This window comes from Zingiber officinale, chromosome 5A (genome assembly GCF_018446385.1).
Source record: "Zingiber officinale cultivar Zhangliang chromosome 5A, Zo_v1.1, whole genome shotgun sequence".
NCBI classification, from domain to species: Eukaryota; Viridiplantae; Streptophyta; class Magnoliopsida; order Zingiberales; family Zingiberaceae; genus Zingiber; species Zingiber officinale.
The window spans coordinates 34,562,236-34,575,750 of NC_055994.1; positions in this window are offsets into that span (position 1 = coordinate 34,562,236).

Sequence of the window (13,515 nt, forward strand, 5' to 3'; positions counted from 1 at the left end):
CCACTCCGAGCGTACATTCAGCGCTTCAACCAGATGGCCATGGACATTCCAACGGTCACCTCGGAAACAATGGTGAACGCGTTCACGCAAGGGCTTGTGGACGGTGACTTCTTCCGCTCGCTCATCCGGAAGCCGCCCCGGGACTACGACCACATGCTGCATAAAGTCAACGAATACATCAATGTGGAGGAAGCCCAGAGTGACCAACCACCTCCCGCTGAGCGAAAGCAGCCCATCAATCACTAGCCACCCAGAGGACCGAGAGCTGAAGCCGCCCGTCCTCATCAGCACACTCAGCCACACGCCGTCCAGCAAGTCGCGGCTGATCAACCCAAGCCCAAGGGGAAGGTATGGACCCCGATGTTCTGTTTAGTCCATCAGTCGGCCACTCACAATACCCGCGACTGTCGGAGCCTACCCCCCATCACTCATCCTGTGCCAAGGAGCTACCGCCGCCGATCGCCTTCACCAGACCAGCGACATCAACAACGGAGTCCCGTGCAAAGGATAGAAAGGCGATCCCCCGAGCAACATCATCACCAGCAGCACGGAGCCCACCATCGAGCGTTGCATTACGACCTCGACCTACCACTTGGGAGGAGGAAAATAGGGGCAATGCATCTCGGGGAGAGATCAACATCATCGCCGGAGGCCCGACCGGCGGAGATTCCAATAGAGCCAGAAAGGCACACGCAAGGTAGTTGAGGGTCCACGCAGTCGGCTGCAGCCAGGAAAGGGCGAACGGACCCGAGATCAGCTTTGGGCCCAGGGACCTCCAAGGAGTTGAAGTCCCTCACGATGACGCCCTGATCATTCGAGCGGTAATAGCCAATTATACTATTCACCGCATTTTCATTGACACAGGCAGCTCGGTCAACATAATATTCAAGAAGGCCTTCGACCAACTGCAAATTGACCGAGCTGAACTACTGCTGATGACGACCCCCCTCTACGGATTCACGGGGAACGAAGTCTTGCCGGTCGGCCAAGTCCGGCTAGCTATCTCGTTGGGCGAGGAGCCGCTCAGAAGGACAAGGACCACCACCTTCATCGTGGTTGATGCTCCTTCTGCATACAACGTTATCTTGGGACGACCGACACTCAACGAGTTCCGGGCAGTCGTCTCTACCTTCTGCCAGAAGATCAAGTTCATAGTGGAAGATCAAGTAGGGGAGGTGCGAGGAGACCAGTTGGCAGCTCGAAGATGCTACGTGGAGATGGTCCGAGCCGAAGCCAAGTCCGCTCGGAAAGTGCCACGAGTTGAGGTACATGCTATAACCGACAAACCCCCTTCTTTGGTATATGAAGAAAAGGAGGAGGTGCAGATTGACTCATCCCGACCAGAGGCCACCACCTTCATTGCATCCGATCTGGAAGAGAAGCAGAAGGAGAAGTTGGTCAAATGCCTCTAGCGAAACTGCGACGTCTTCGCTTGGTTGACCCATGAGCTGCCTGGGGTCTCGCCAGGCGTAGTGCAACATGAACTTCACGTCCGGCCGGACGCTCATCCGGTGAAGCAAAGGAAGAGGGACTTCAGTGTGGAGCAGAATGTAATCATCCGGATGGAGGTCGAAAAGCTTCTAGAGGCCGGTCACATAAGGGAGGTGCAATTCCCAAGTTGGCTTGCTAATGTGGTTCTGGTCTCCAAGCCGGGCAACAAGTGGAGAGTCTGCATCGACTTCCGAGACTTGAACAAGGCATGCCCGAAGGACTTCTACCCCTTGCCCCGGATCGATCAACTGGTAGACTCCACGGCCGGGTGCGAGCTGATATGCATGCTGGATGCATACCAAGGCTACCATCAAGTGCCGCTCGACCGAGAAGACCAAGAGAAGGTCAGCTTCGTCACGGTGGACAACACTTACTGCTACAATGTAATGTCGTTCGGGCTGAAGAACGTAGGAGCCACCTACCAGCGTCTGACGAACAAGGTCTTCAGGGAGCAGATCGGAGGCAACTTGGAAGTGTGCATGGACGACATACTTATCAAGTCCTTCCGGGCGGCTGATCTCTACGCGGACATGGAGGAAACCTTCCAAACATTGAGAAGGTGTGGCGTCAAACTTAACCCTCAGAAGTGCCTGTTCGAAGCAAAAGGCGGGTGCTTCCTAGGCTACATTGTGACCGAGCGGGGCATAGAGGCGAACCCCAGCAAGATAAAGGAATTGCAGGACATGCCGTCTCCAGGAAATCTCTGAGAGGTACAGCGTCTCACCGGTCGGATAACGACGCTGTCCAGGTTCATCTCTAAGACCGCCGACCGGAGCTTGCCATTTTTCAAGATTCTCCGTAAAGCCACCAAGTTCCAATGGGACGAGGAGTGCGATCGGACATTTGAGGAATTGAAGACTTATCTGAATTCTTTACTCGTGTTGGTGAAACCAGCCGTAGGTGAGCCGCTCCGCATTTATTTATCTTCAACTGAGCATGTTGTGGGCTCAGCATTAGTAAGGCCGAGCGGCGAGGAGCAACCAGTGTACTTTTTAAGCCATATCTTAAAGGATGCTGAGTCTCGCTACACTGGTCTCGAGAAGTTGGCTTTCGCCTTGGTTCTTGCCGCTCGGAGGTTGTGTCCTTATTTTTTGGCGCACACCATTATTGTGATGACGAATAGCCCGCTAACGAGGGTAGTCCTGAACCCTGAAGCATCCGGACGACTCATCAAGTGGACGACGGAGCTAAGCGAATTTGACATCCAATACCAACCCCGCTCGGCGATCAAAGCACAGTCCTTGGCAGATTTCGTGACCGAGGTACAAAAGCCCGAGCCCGAAGCTACATGAAAAATATATGTGGACGGATCGTCCACTCGGCTCGGGTGCGGAATTGGGATCATGCTACTTTCGCCTCAGGGAGAGCGAATGCATTTATCCGTCCGGTTGGACTATCGGGCAACAAATAATGAGGCAGAGTACGAAGCCCTCATAGCCGGATTGCAAGCCGCACAATTGTTGGATCGAGGCGCGCTAGAGGGGGGGGGGTGAATAGCGCTCGTGGCTATTTTGTTCGATTATCGGAAACATAAGAATTATTCGAGTAATTAAGCAGCGGAATAAAACAAAACAAGCACATAGAGACAGGAGGATTTTTACTTCGTTCGGAGCCTTGATCGACTCCTACTCGAAGGCCCGCGATCCTTGATCGCTTCCGGTGGGCAACAACTATAATCTCGATAAGAATTACAAGCTTCTTACAAAGAAAGTATAATAAAGTTATACCGACAACTTAAAGAAGAAGAAAGCAGAGCTCCGGGTCGTCGGAATGTTGTAACAGCGCTTCGGAATGATTTTGTTAGCAGCACGTTGAAGAAGGAAAGCCTCAAACTTGATTCCTTGAAGTGCTGGTCGAAACCTCCTTATAAAGGGTGTTCAAGGCGCCTTGAAGGCTGTTCAAGGCGCCTCCATGCTGCCTAGTCTTCTGCGTGGATCAGATCTGAACTGGTCGAATTTCATCCCTTGGAGGTGCCTTATACCCTGCTCAAGGCGCCTTCCAAGGCGCCTTATACTCCCTTCAAGACGCCTTCGATGAACTTTCGTAGCCAGCTCAGCTTTTACACCCGAGGCGCCTCCAAGCTCCATGGAGGCGCCTCGGACACTGTTCATCCGAGGCTTTAGGTTGCTCCTTTGCACCTGCAAGATACGTTAGTCCCAAACAATATCCTGCAACACAAAGTTAGCACAATAAACATGATAAATGAAGTATAGACAGTCTTCGGACTGTCCGAGTCTGACTTCGGGTTTCCTACCGGAAACCCTAGGTCGACCCGACGCCTACTGTTCCCTCTACGGGGAACGCGTCCTCACCTACTCCACTCAGGAGATTTACCTGTTGCCAGTCGATCCTCCAGATCGACTGGACTTTTGCTCAGCACTCGATGCTTCCGGACTTTCTGCTGGACATCCGCTTCCCCGGCTAATCCAGTCTTTCACCTGGTTCGCGACACCAGGACTTTCCACCTAGGGTTACCACCCCCTAGGACTTTTGCCTGAAGCCATCGACCTGCCAAGACTTTCCGCATAGGGTTACCACCCCCTATGACCTAGGGTTACCACCCCCTAGGGTTTTCCCTTTGCCTAACCGCAGCTAGGACTTTCCTCCACCTAGGGTTACCGCCCCCTAGGACCTAGGGTTACCACCCCCTAGGGTTTTCACCTTTGCCTAACCGCAGTTAGGACTTTTCTGAAACACTCATTCAACATGTTAGATAACAACAAGACTTAACTTTGAACCCTTTGCCATTATCAAAACTTGGGTTCGATCGTCGGATGCTTCCCGCACCAACAATCTCCCCCTTTTTGATTATGGCAACCCAAATTCAAAGTTAAGTAAAACAAATGCATAAGTATATTAAAAAGTTTTAAGTGAGCAAGCTTAAGTATGTAAATTCAAATGAACGCCTAACTTAAGCTAACACTTAAACTTTTGTGAAGCTCCCCCTTAATACAGGGTTTCCTTTTTAAATAAAGTTTTATTTTTGAATTACCTACTCTCCCCCTTAATAAAAACTTTTTTACTTTTGATTTTGAATTTCCTACTCTCCCCCTTTGCCATATATCAAAAATAAGCAAAAATAGGCAGTTGATTTTTAAAGATGGATAACAAGATTTTGAAAACACTTAACAGTTTTTCATTTCTTACTTTTAGCTAAGTGAATGGATGATGTTAGCTCTTTGGAAACCACTAGACGGTGGAACCTTTTGATAGTCTTTAACTAAGTTGAAAAAGCTAGTTACACTATATGTATAGATTTTGTTAGTGAAATATTTAGAGCCTAAGTGATTTTTAAGAAGACATTTTTGTGGGCTAAGTTTTAAAATTTTGAAAATAAAGATTGAACCTTAGCTAAGCTCTTTGCAAGTATTGTATTTTGAAAACTATAGCTTAGGTTAAAAAAACTTAGCATAATTTTAAACAATATTAAATTTTAGGACAAGGAGGGAGTGAAGTAGCTAAAAATTTGGTTTAGGTTATTTAGTTGGTTCTTAAGTCCAAGCATGAGTCAAGTTCAATAGATTTCAAATTATCTAATTGGTGTTGATCAGGTATCAGAGCCCTAAAGTACAAACATGCTTAATCTTAATATTTCCATTTCCTTTAGTTTGAGAGAGACTTTTAGCTGAGATAAGATTATTTTTGTCTTTAACAAGTAACTAAGCAAATTTTTGTGATATCACAACACTTTAAATTCTTAGTTTTTAAATAGGGAGTTTAGAAAAAAAGTTGATCAAGACTCAGTTTAGCTAAGATTTTTACTTTTAAAATACTTTTATCAAAGACTTAGCTAAACTTATGAAGATAATAGCTTTGTTAAGTATTTAACTTTGAAAGGACTTAGTTTTTTAAAAAAAATTATTTTGATGAAATTTTGAGAATGCTTTGGAAAATACTTCCTTTTTGTCCTTTTTTTTTTAAAAAAAACTTTAACAAGTACTTAGCTAGGTTTGAAAATACTTAGCTATATATTTAGCTTAAAAATGATTGCCTTGAGAAAACTTCTTGCCAAATAGCTAAGTTTAGAGTATAGTCTAATTAAGCTTAGTTAAAGAAGACTTGATTAAGTACTTAGCTTAAAGAGGTTTTACATAAAGGCTTAGTTTTGAAAACATTCTAAAAGAGTTGTAATTTAAAAGCCCGGTTATAAATAATTTTAATTTTAAAGTTAAGTTAAAAATAACCTGAATTTTTGAAGATAAGTAAAAAAATAGTTTTTAATTTTGAGGTCAAGTCAAAATTTTATTTTAAAGGAAAACTAATTTTAAAACTAACTCAAAATCACTCCCCCTTAATTGATGCCTAAATAAATTTTTGAGTTCAGAAGTTCAAGCATGAGAGGTTAAAAAATTATTTTCCTAATTTTCCATCTCACTCAATCTAGATTAATAAGCATGTTTAACATTTGAGTGAACGTGAGATGGAGTTATCTTTACAGTTGATATAAAACATAAGTTTTGAATTTCAAATAATTTTGAAATGAAAATTTAAAAGATTTTTAAAATGATTTTGAAATATTTTTCAAATAATTTTGAAATAAAATTTTAAAATTAAGTTTTAAAGATTTTGAAATGATTTTGAAAATATTTTTCAAATAAATTTTAAAGAATTTTGAAATAAGTTTTAAAGATTTCAAAAAGATTTTGAAAATATTTTTCAAATAAATTTTAAAGAATTTTGAAATGAAGTTTTAAAGATTTTGAAATGATTTTGAAAAGATTTTTCGAATAAATTTTAAAGAATTTTGAAATAAGTTTTAAAGATTTTGAAATGATTTTGAAAATATTTTTCAAATAAATTTTAAAGAATTTTGAAATAAGTTTTAAAGATTTTGAAATGATTTTGAAAATATTTTTCAAATAAATTTTAAAGAATTTTGAAATGAAGTTTTAAAAGATTTTGAAAATATTTTTCAAATAAATTTTAAAGAATTTTGAAATGAAGTTTTAAAAGATTTTGAAAATGATTTTGAAAAGATTTTTCAAATAAATTTTAAAGAATTTTGAAATAAGTTTTAAAGATTTTGAAATGATTTTGAAAAGATTTTGAAAATATTTTAAAATGATTTTGAAATTAAGTTTTGAAAAAGATTTTAAAATGAATTTGAAATGATTTTGAAATTAAGTTTTGAAAAGATTTTAAAATGATTTTGAAATTAAGTTTTGAAAAAGATTTTAAAATGAATTTTGAAAAGAATTTTTTTAAAAGATTTTTCAAATTGATTAATTAATTATAGAATTATAGTTATGAGTTTAATTTGAATTTTAAATTCCTTATTCATCTCACCCGATCTATGTTTTTAATCAGGTAATCCTATAATTTTTGTGAGATGAATTGAGGTTCAATTTACGGGTTTGGTTTAACTTTGTGTTAGATTTAGATTTAGTTTTGGGTTCAACAAGTATGCATTCTTTGGATAAACTTCTGGGCTATGGTGAGTCACAAGGAACTCATTAAAGTAACCATGCCTTCGAGGTTTTCCAAATAGTCCTACCCACTGAACTTAATACTAAACCTTGGTCTAACTAGTTAGGATCCATTTAAGGGTAGCTTCGGTCAGTTCCACTTGGCCAAATGCACCAGGTCGAAGCCATATCTTCCTAGACATGCGATGCCCAAGCTTCCCTAACGTACTATCATCCAAAAAACTTCACCAGTACCATGGGTCAAGTTAAACCTCGCCCATTTATCTAACCTTAATTACCTTGCCGGGTAGTCTACTCTTGTTTACCCATTCCGGGTAGATTAAGTTCGGTTACCCAGTCGGGTAATTTAGTTGGGGGTGCCAGCTATTCTGGATCCTCCTTCTATTGACTTTTGAATTTTTGAATTTTAATTTAATTTTAAATTTTGAATTTGTAATTTGAATTTTGAATTTTGAATTTTTGAATTTTAATTTAATTTCGAATTTCGAATTTGTAATTTCATTTTTGAATTTTTGAATTTTATTTTAATTTCGAATTTTGAATTTATAATTTGAATTTTTGAATTTTAATTTAATTTCGAATTTTTAAATTTGAATTTTGAATTAAGTTGGTTTGATTAATATCGTTTTTCTTTTTGCTCCCCTTGGATCATGGCCTCGATATGGTCTATCGAGGTAGTGTATTTGATTCTTCGGAACCCAGTATTGGCCAAGTCCAACTTGATTGACCAAATTGGACTTAGGTACCCATGCTTGGACTACCTTTATATTATTTCTATTAACTAATGATAAATACGATTTGTATTTCGTTTTGGTCTTAAATCCAAGTCCGGCTTTGTTGTAAACGGCTCGTTGTTTTCCAAGAATCAGATCCAGATTCTTGGAACCCAAGGTGAACCGTTCCAATGTGTTCTTGAGTTCTTTAATTTGAGCTTTCAGATTGGAATTTTCTTCCTCAAGTTGTTGGATTTGAGTTGAACTTCCAATTTGAACTGACTCAGTTAAAGAACTCGAGTCAGTCGCTTCCTTAAGGGTTGTCACCTCCTTTTGGAGCGACTTAACCCGGACGTTGGATTTAGCTAATTTTTTAAGCAAGTATGGAATTAAATTATGCGAGTCATCTAAGTTAATACTAGACATTAAAGCACTTACAGTGGTTTTGGGTCCTTCTGAAACGGATACGGATCCGTGGCTTCGCTCGGACTCGGTGTCTGATTCGCTCTCGATTTCTGAATCGGACTCGAACTCGGACTCTGTTTCAACAACATGTGCTAGTACTAGTAGAGCGAGGAGGCTTGCTTGTTCTTCTTCATCGGATTCAGATTCATCTGATGACTCAGACCAGGTTGCTTTCAACATATGTTTCTCTGTCTTAGTTGTACCTGCAACCATCGTAATACCTTCCTCGGCCGAAGTAGTATCATTCTGTTCATCCAATTCAAATAAATCATTTAAATCATGCTTACTTGTGTTTGACATACCTTCGTGAAGCTCTATCAAATTCTCCCACAGCTCCTTGGCGCTTGAGAATGAGTCGGCACGATTCAGCTCCTTATTCGTTAAGCCGCACTGAAGTGTATACGTTGCTTTTGCGTTTGCTTCTACCTTTTTGATAAGGTTCGCGTCCCAGTTCTCGTACGGTAGTGGCTTGCCGACACCGTCAGTTGGCAGGTGAAGCCCGGTTTTGACGATCATCCAGACTTCAAAGTGAGTCTGGAGATACGCCTCCATCTGACCCTTCCAGTCTCCGAAATCATCTCCGGAGAAGAGCGGTGGGCGAGCAGTGTTGTAGCCTTCTTGATGGGCCATTTTAGAAACACAATCTCGCAAAATAAACACAATAAAGCTTGTTACAAGACTTAGTCTTGGATTAGTAGTGCGGGAGAGAAATAAAGATAGTAATTCAGGAATTTCGAGAAAAATAATAATAAAATATTATTAAAATAATATTAAAATAATATTACCACAAATTTTTGAAAACGCAATATTTTGCTAATTCCAACCAATGGTGAAAAAATGAAAATTAATTTTTCAAAAACAGTTTTGGAGGGAAAAACGAAAGGCGTAAGGTTTTATTTTTAACCTATACAAACGACAAAGCCACGGAAAAAATGCTTGAATGGTGGTTGCACCAGTTCAAAGTTGTTAGGACCAAAAGTAGCTAGAGGGGGGGTGAATAGCTCGTCGCGTGCTCGTTGCTCGGTGTTGCTTGTTTCTTCAAGAATGCGCAGTGGAAAATACAGAAACAAACACAAACACACTAACACTAGGATTTTACTTGGTATCCACCTCACAAGAGGTGACTAATCTAAGGATCCACACCAACGCACACACCCTCCACTATGAATAACACTCCTTTATGGTAACTACCAAAGGCGGAGAAGCCCTACAACACTCTCAATACAAGAAGAAGAAAGGGAAATACAAGTTAAGCAAAAGCTTACAAGATGTGCCGTAAAAACCCTAACCCTAACTTCTTCCTCTTGCAATAGATCCGCCTCTTGACTTGGAAAGCCTCCAAGAACCTTCAAGAACTGGCGATCACGTGCTTGTAGAGAGCTGTGGAGGAGCTGGAATGAATCTGAGAAGAGCTCGTAAAGAGATGCCGAAGACCACGCTCGCCTGCGGCTTTAAACCCGACGCAACGGTCGGATCCCGATCGATTCGAATGTTCCCAATCGATCGGGGAGGCTTTGGATCGATCCAGCGCTTATCGCGCGAAGCAGCATCGTCCCGATCGATCGGCTGATCGATCGGGACCTCTGGATCGATCCACGGATCGATCCAGAAGCTTTCTGTTCGCTGGGAAGAATCTAGATCGATCCACTGATCGATCCACAGCCTGGATCGATCCACGGATCGATCCAGCACTTGGTTTTTGCCCAAAACCAAGTTCCAAACCTCCCTAACCAACATCCGGTCAACCTTGACCTGTTGGTACATCATGCCTTGCATCTGGTCACTCCCTTGACCTGCCAGGACTCCCCACCAAGTGTCCGGTCAATCCCTTTGACCCACTTGGACTTTTACTCGTCGTGCCAAGTATCCGGTCACTCCATTGACCTACTTGGACTTCCACCAGATGTCTGGTCAACCTTGACCCATCTGGTCTTCCTTCCTTGCCAAGTATCCAGTCAATCCTTTGACCTATTTGGACTTCCCAGCACCAGATGTCCGATCATCCTTGATCCATCTGGATTTTCCCTTGCCTGGCTTCACTCACCAGGGCTTTCACCTAGCTTTACTCACTAGGGTTTTCCATCTGCCTAGCTTCACTCACTAGGACTTTCACCTGGCTTCACTCAGGGGTTTCCATCCGCCTAGCTTCACTCACTAGGACTTTCATCCTGCCCACTGGGACTTTCACTGGCTTCACTCACCAGACTTTCATCTGCTTCACCTTCACTCACTGTGGCTTTCACCTAGCTTTACTCACTAGGGTTTTCCATCCGCCTAGCTTCACTCACTAGGACTTTCACCGGCTTCACTCACCGGGGTTTCCATCCGCCTAGCTTCACTCACTAGGACTTTCATCCGCTGGCTTCACTCACGGGACTTTTCTTCTTCACTCACCGGACTTTCATCCGCCGGCTTCACTCACCGGACTTTTCTTCTGGCTTCACTCACCGGACTTTCATTTTGCCTAACATCCCGCTTAGGACTTCCCATCAAGTATCCATCAACCTTGACCTACTTGACTCTTCTTCAATCAATATCTTATTGTCAAACATCTAAACCCAAACCAAGACTCGGCTTGGTTACCTAGGTCAACCTTGACCTGAGGGATATTGCACCAACAATCTCCCCCTTTTTGATGTTTGACAATACCACAATAACACTTACAATCCCATATGTAAGTTAGGCTAATCCCATAGCCTCCTTCTTCATACCACTAGGTAATGAAAGCATAAATTAAGCTCTTCATTCTCCCCCTAAGAGGGCAAACTTCCTCTAGGTAATGAAAGCCTAACTTACTCCCTTTCATGAGTCCTTTCATTCTCCCCCTATGACCTTCCCATAGGTAATGAAGGACTAAGCTTAACCATACATTCTCCCCCTATTGGCACACATCAACCCATCGTTGGACACACATCAACCCATGCTCCAATTCTGGGCACACTTCAACAAATCCATTTGTTGAAGACTCTCCCCCTGAAGAGTTGCTCATCGTTGTTCACAACATCACTCGTTGTGATCAACACGATAATGAAGGTCCCATACCCTTCATTTATCCTTAACTTCTCCCTCAATGTTGACAAATACCCAACCTTGAGCATTGTCAACCACTTGAGTGTCCACTTGAAATAATGAGGATATCCACTCCCCATTTTTCCCATTTCAAGTTTAAATGCTCAACCTTGAGCAAGTTCACAACAGAAGGTTAACCACCTTCCAAGGTTCATGAAAAAATAATTTTCATGTCTTTAAAGAGTCCCTCCCCCTAAAGACATGGTGGTAACTTCTGTCATTGCACCAACAATGACTTGGAATCCCTAAACCATTAGGAAACCCAAATGTGGAAGTTTTGAGGTTCAAATATTCAAAATTTGAAACAATCTCAACCTAAACTTCTACTTAGTCTTCGTTAACCAATCCATCCTTGTTTTCAACATGAAAACACCCTTTGTATGTATACAAATGTATTTAAGGGGTTTGGAATGGTTACCTAGACTCAAAGAGGTTCAAAGATGTTGAAATCAGGCCTTCCCAGCCAAAATCAGCAACTTGGATCGATTGGAGTTGGGTTCCAATCGATTGAACCTTTCTGAATCGATCCACTGATCGATTCAGACTCCCTGGATCGATCGGCTGATCGATCCAGCGATCTGCTGCTCGCGGGAATTGCCGTTTTAATCTAGCCATGGAGCGATTCGAGAACTCCAATCGATCCATGGATCGATCGGAGCTCTGATAGTTGCTGAAATTCTATTTCAGTCAACTTCAGAAACCCCTAGAAAATTCTACAAAAATCCAAAAATCATGAAATTTCGTGTAGACATTATTTAGGGCATACTTAATCATGGAAAAATAGCTTTCTATGAAAATACATCATATTTTCAAAGATTGACACAAACTTGAAAACTTGCAAAAACTTTAGTGTTTTCTTCAAGTTTGTGTCTAACTATTCAATGGTGATTACTATCAAAAGATAGCCTTCACCAAGGTTTTCCAAAAACATTTTAAAAACATTTTCAAAACCAATATCCCATCATGTTCCTTGGGCATAATGCACATGACTTGTACATTAGCTTTCCCAATGATGGGAAAACACATAACTATGTGTTTTGATGAACCTAAAACTCAAAAGAATGCACTAAATCAACATCTTGAGTTTTGTTCATCATCCTAACATCTCACTTGTATCTAATGTGCACTAAAACACATATAAGTCACCTTATAGTCTTTGTGAGATGTAGATTTTGGTTTTGCCCTAATTTAGGGATCATGCATATCTATCTAGGCATTTTAGAGATATTAGACATCCACCTAGGATGTCACTTGTTAATAAGTGTTGTTAAATGCCATTTGTCCTTAATTACAAGGAATTAAACTAATGCATGATAATGTTATGGCATACATCAAAATAAAATAACTTTCAAAAGAAAGATTCCTATAACTACATGATGTATGTATGGCATGACATGGTATTTTTGTATTTTTCATGATAAGTCATGAATGCAAAATACAAATAAGATAAAATATGATGTCATGGCATATTATGAGCAAACAATCATGGCAAGGTTTAGCATAAATAAAATATACCTAGATTACCTATCTAAGTATCGTTAATCTTAGCTAATCCTAAGACTTAAACCCTAGCTTGCCCAAAGTGCTTCAAGAAAATGCCAAAGCCTAAGTTTGCATTTCTTATTCCCTTGATTAATTTATGCCAATTAAAATGAACATGTCCTCAAATGTTGGCATATTCCATTTTTCCTCAAGAGCAGCACTTTTAAATTTAAGGCCCGGATTGCCTTAAATTGCCTAAGAACATACCAAAAACCCAACTTGATAGTTCTTATTAATTTTCAATATGTGCCATTTAAGATTAAAATCAAATCTTCCACCATTAGGCACATTTTACTCTTTCAAGGAGTAAATAATAGGTCCATTTCATTTTCAAAGGTTAACTAAACCTTGAAAATGCTCCTTGAGTGTCAATTTCCTCAAAGTTGGGTTAACTACCCTTCTAATCGGAGTTGACACTCTCTAACCCATCTATGGGGTAGAGAAGATGCTCCTAGGAACCCAACACCTATTGGTGCTCCTTGGATGCTCTAGGTACTCACTAGGGATAACTTCCCTAGATACCTTCTTAGTGACCTTGTTGGGCTTCTTAGAAACCTTGGTCACATTTTCTAGGTCAACTCTAGGGATAACCTCCCTTGTGACCTTGTTTGTGACTTTCTTAGACTTCTTAGAAGTCTTAGTCACATTTATTGCAAAAATACTCTTAGGGATGACTTCCCTAGTATTTTTGGCTTGACCACTAGACCTAGGGTTTGTTCCATAGCTATATGGAACTCTATGGTAAGAGGGCACATCCTTCTTAGCCTTTGGTTTGTATCCCAAACCTCTATGGCCATTAGATGACCTTT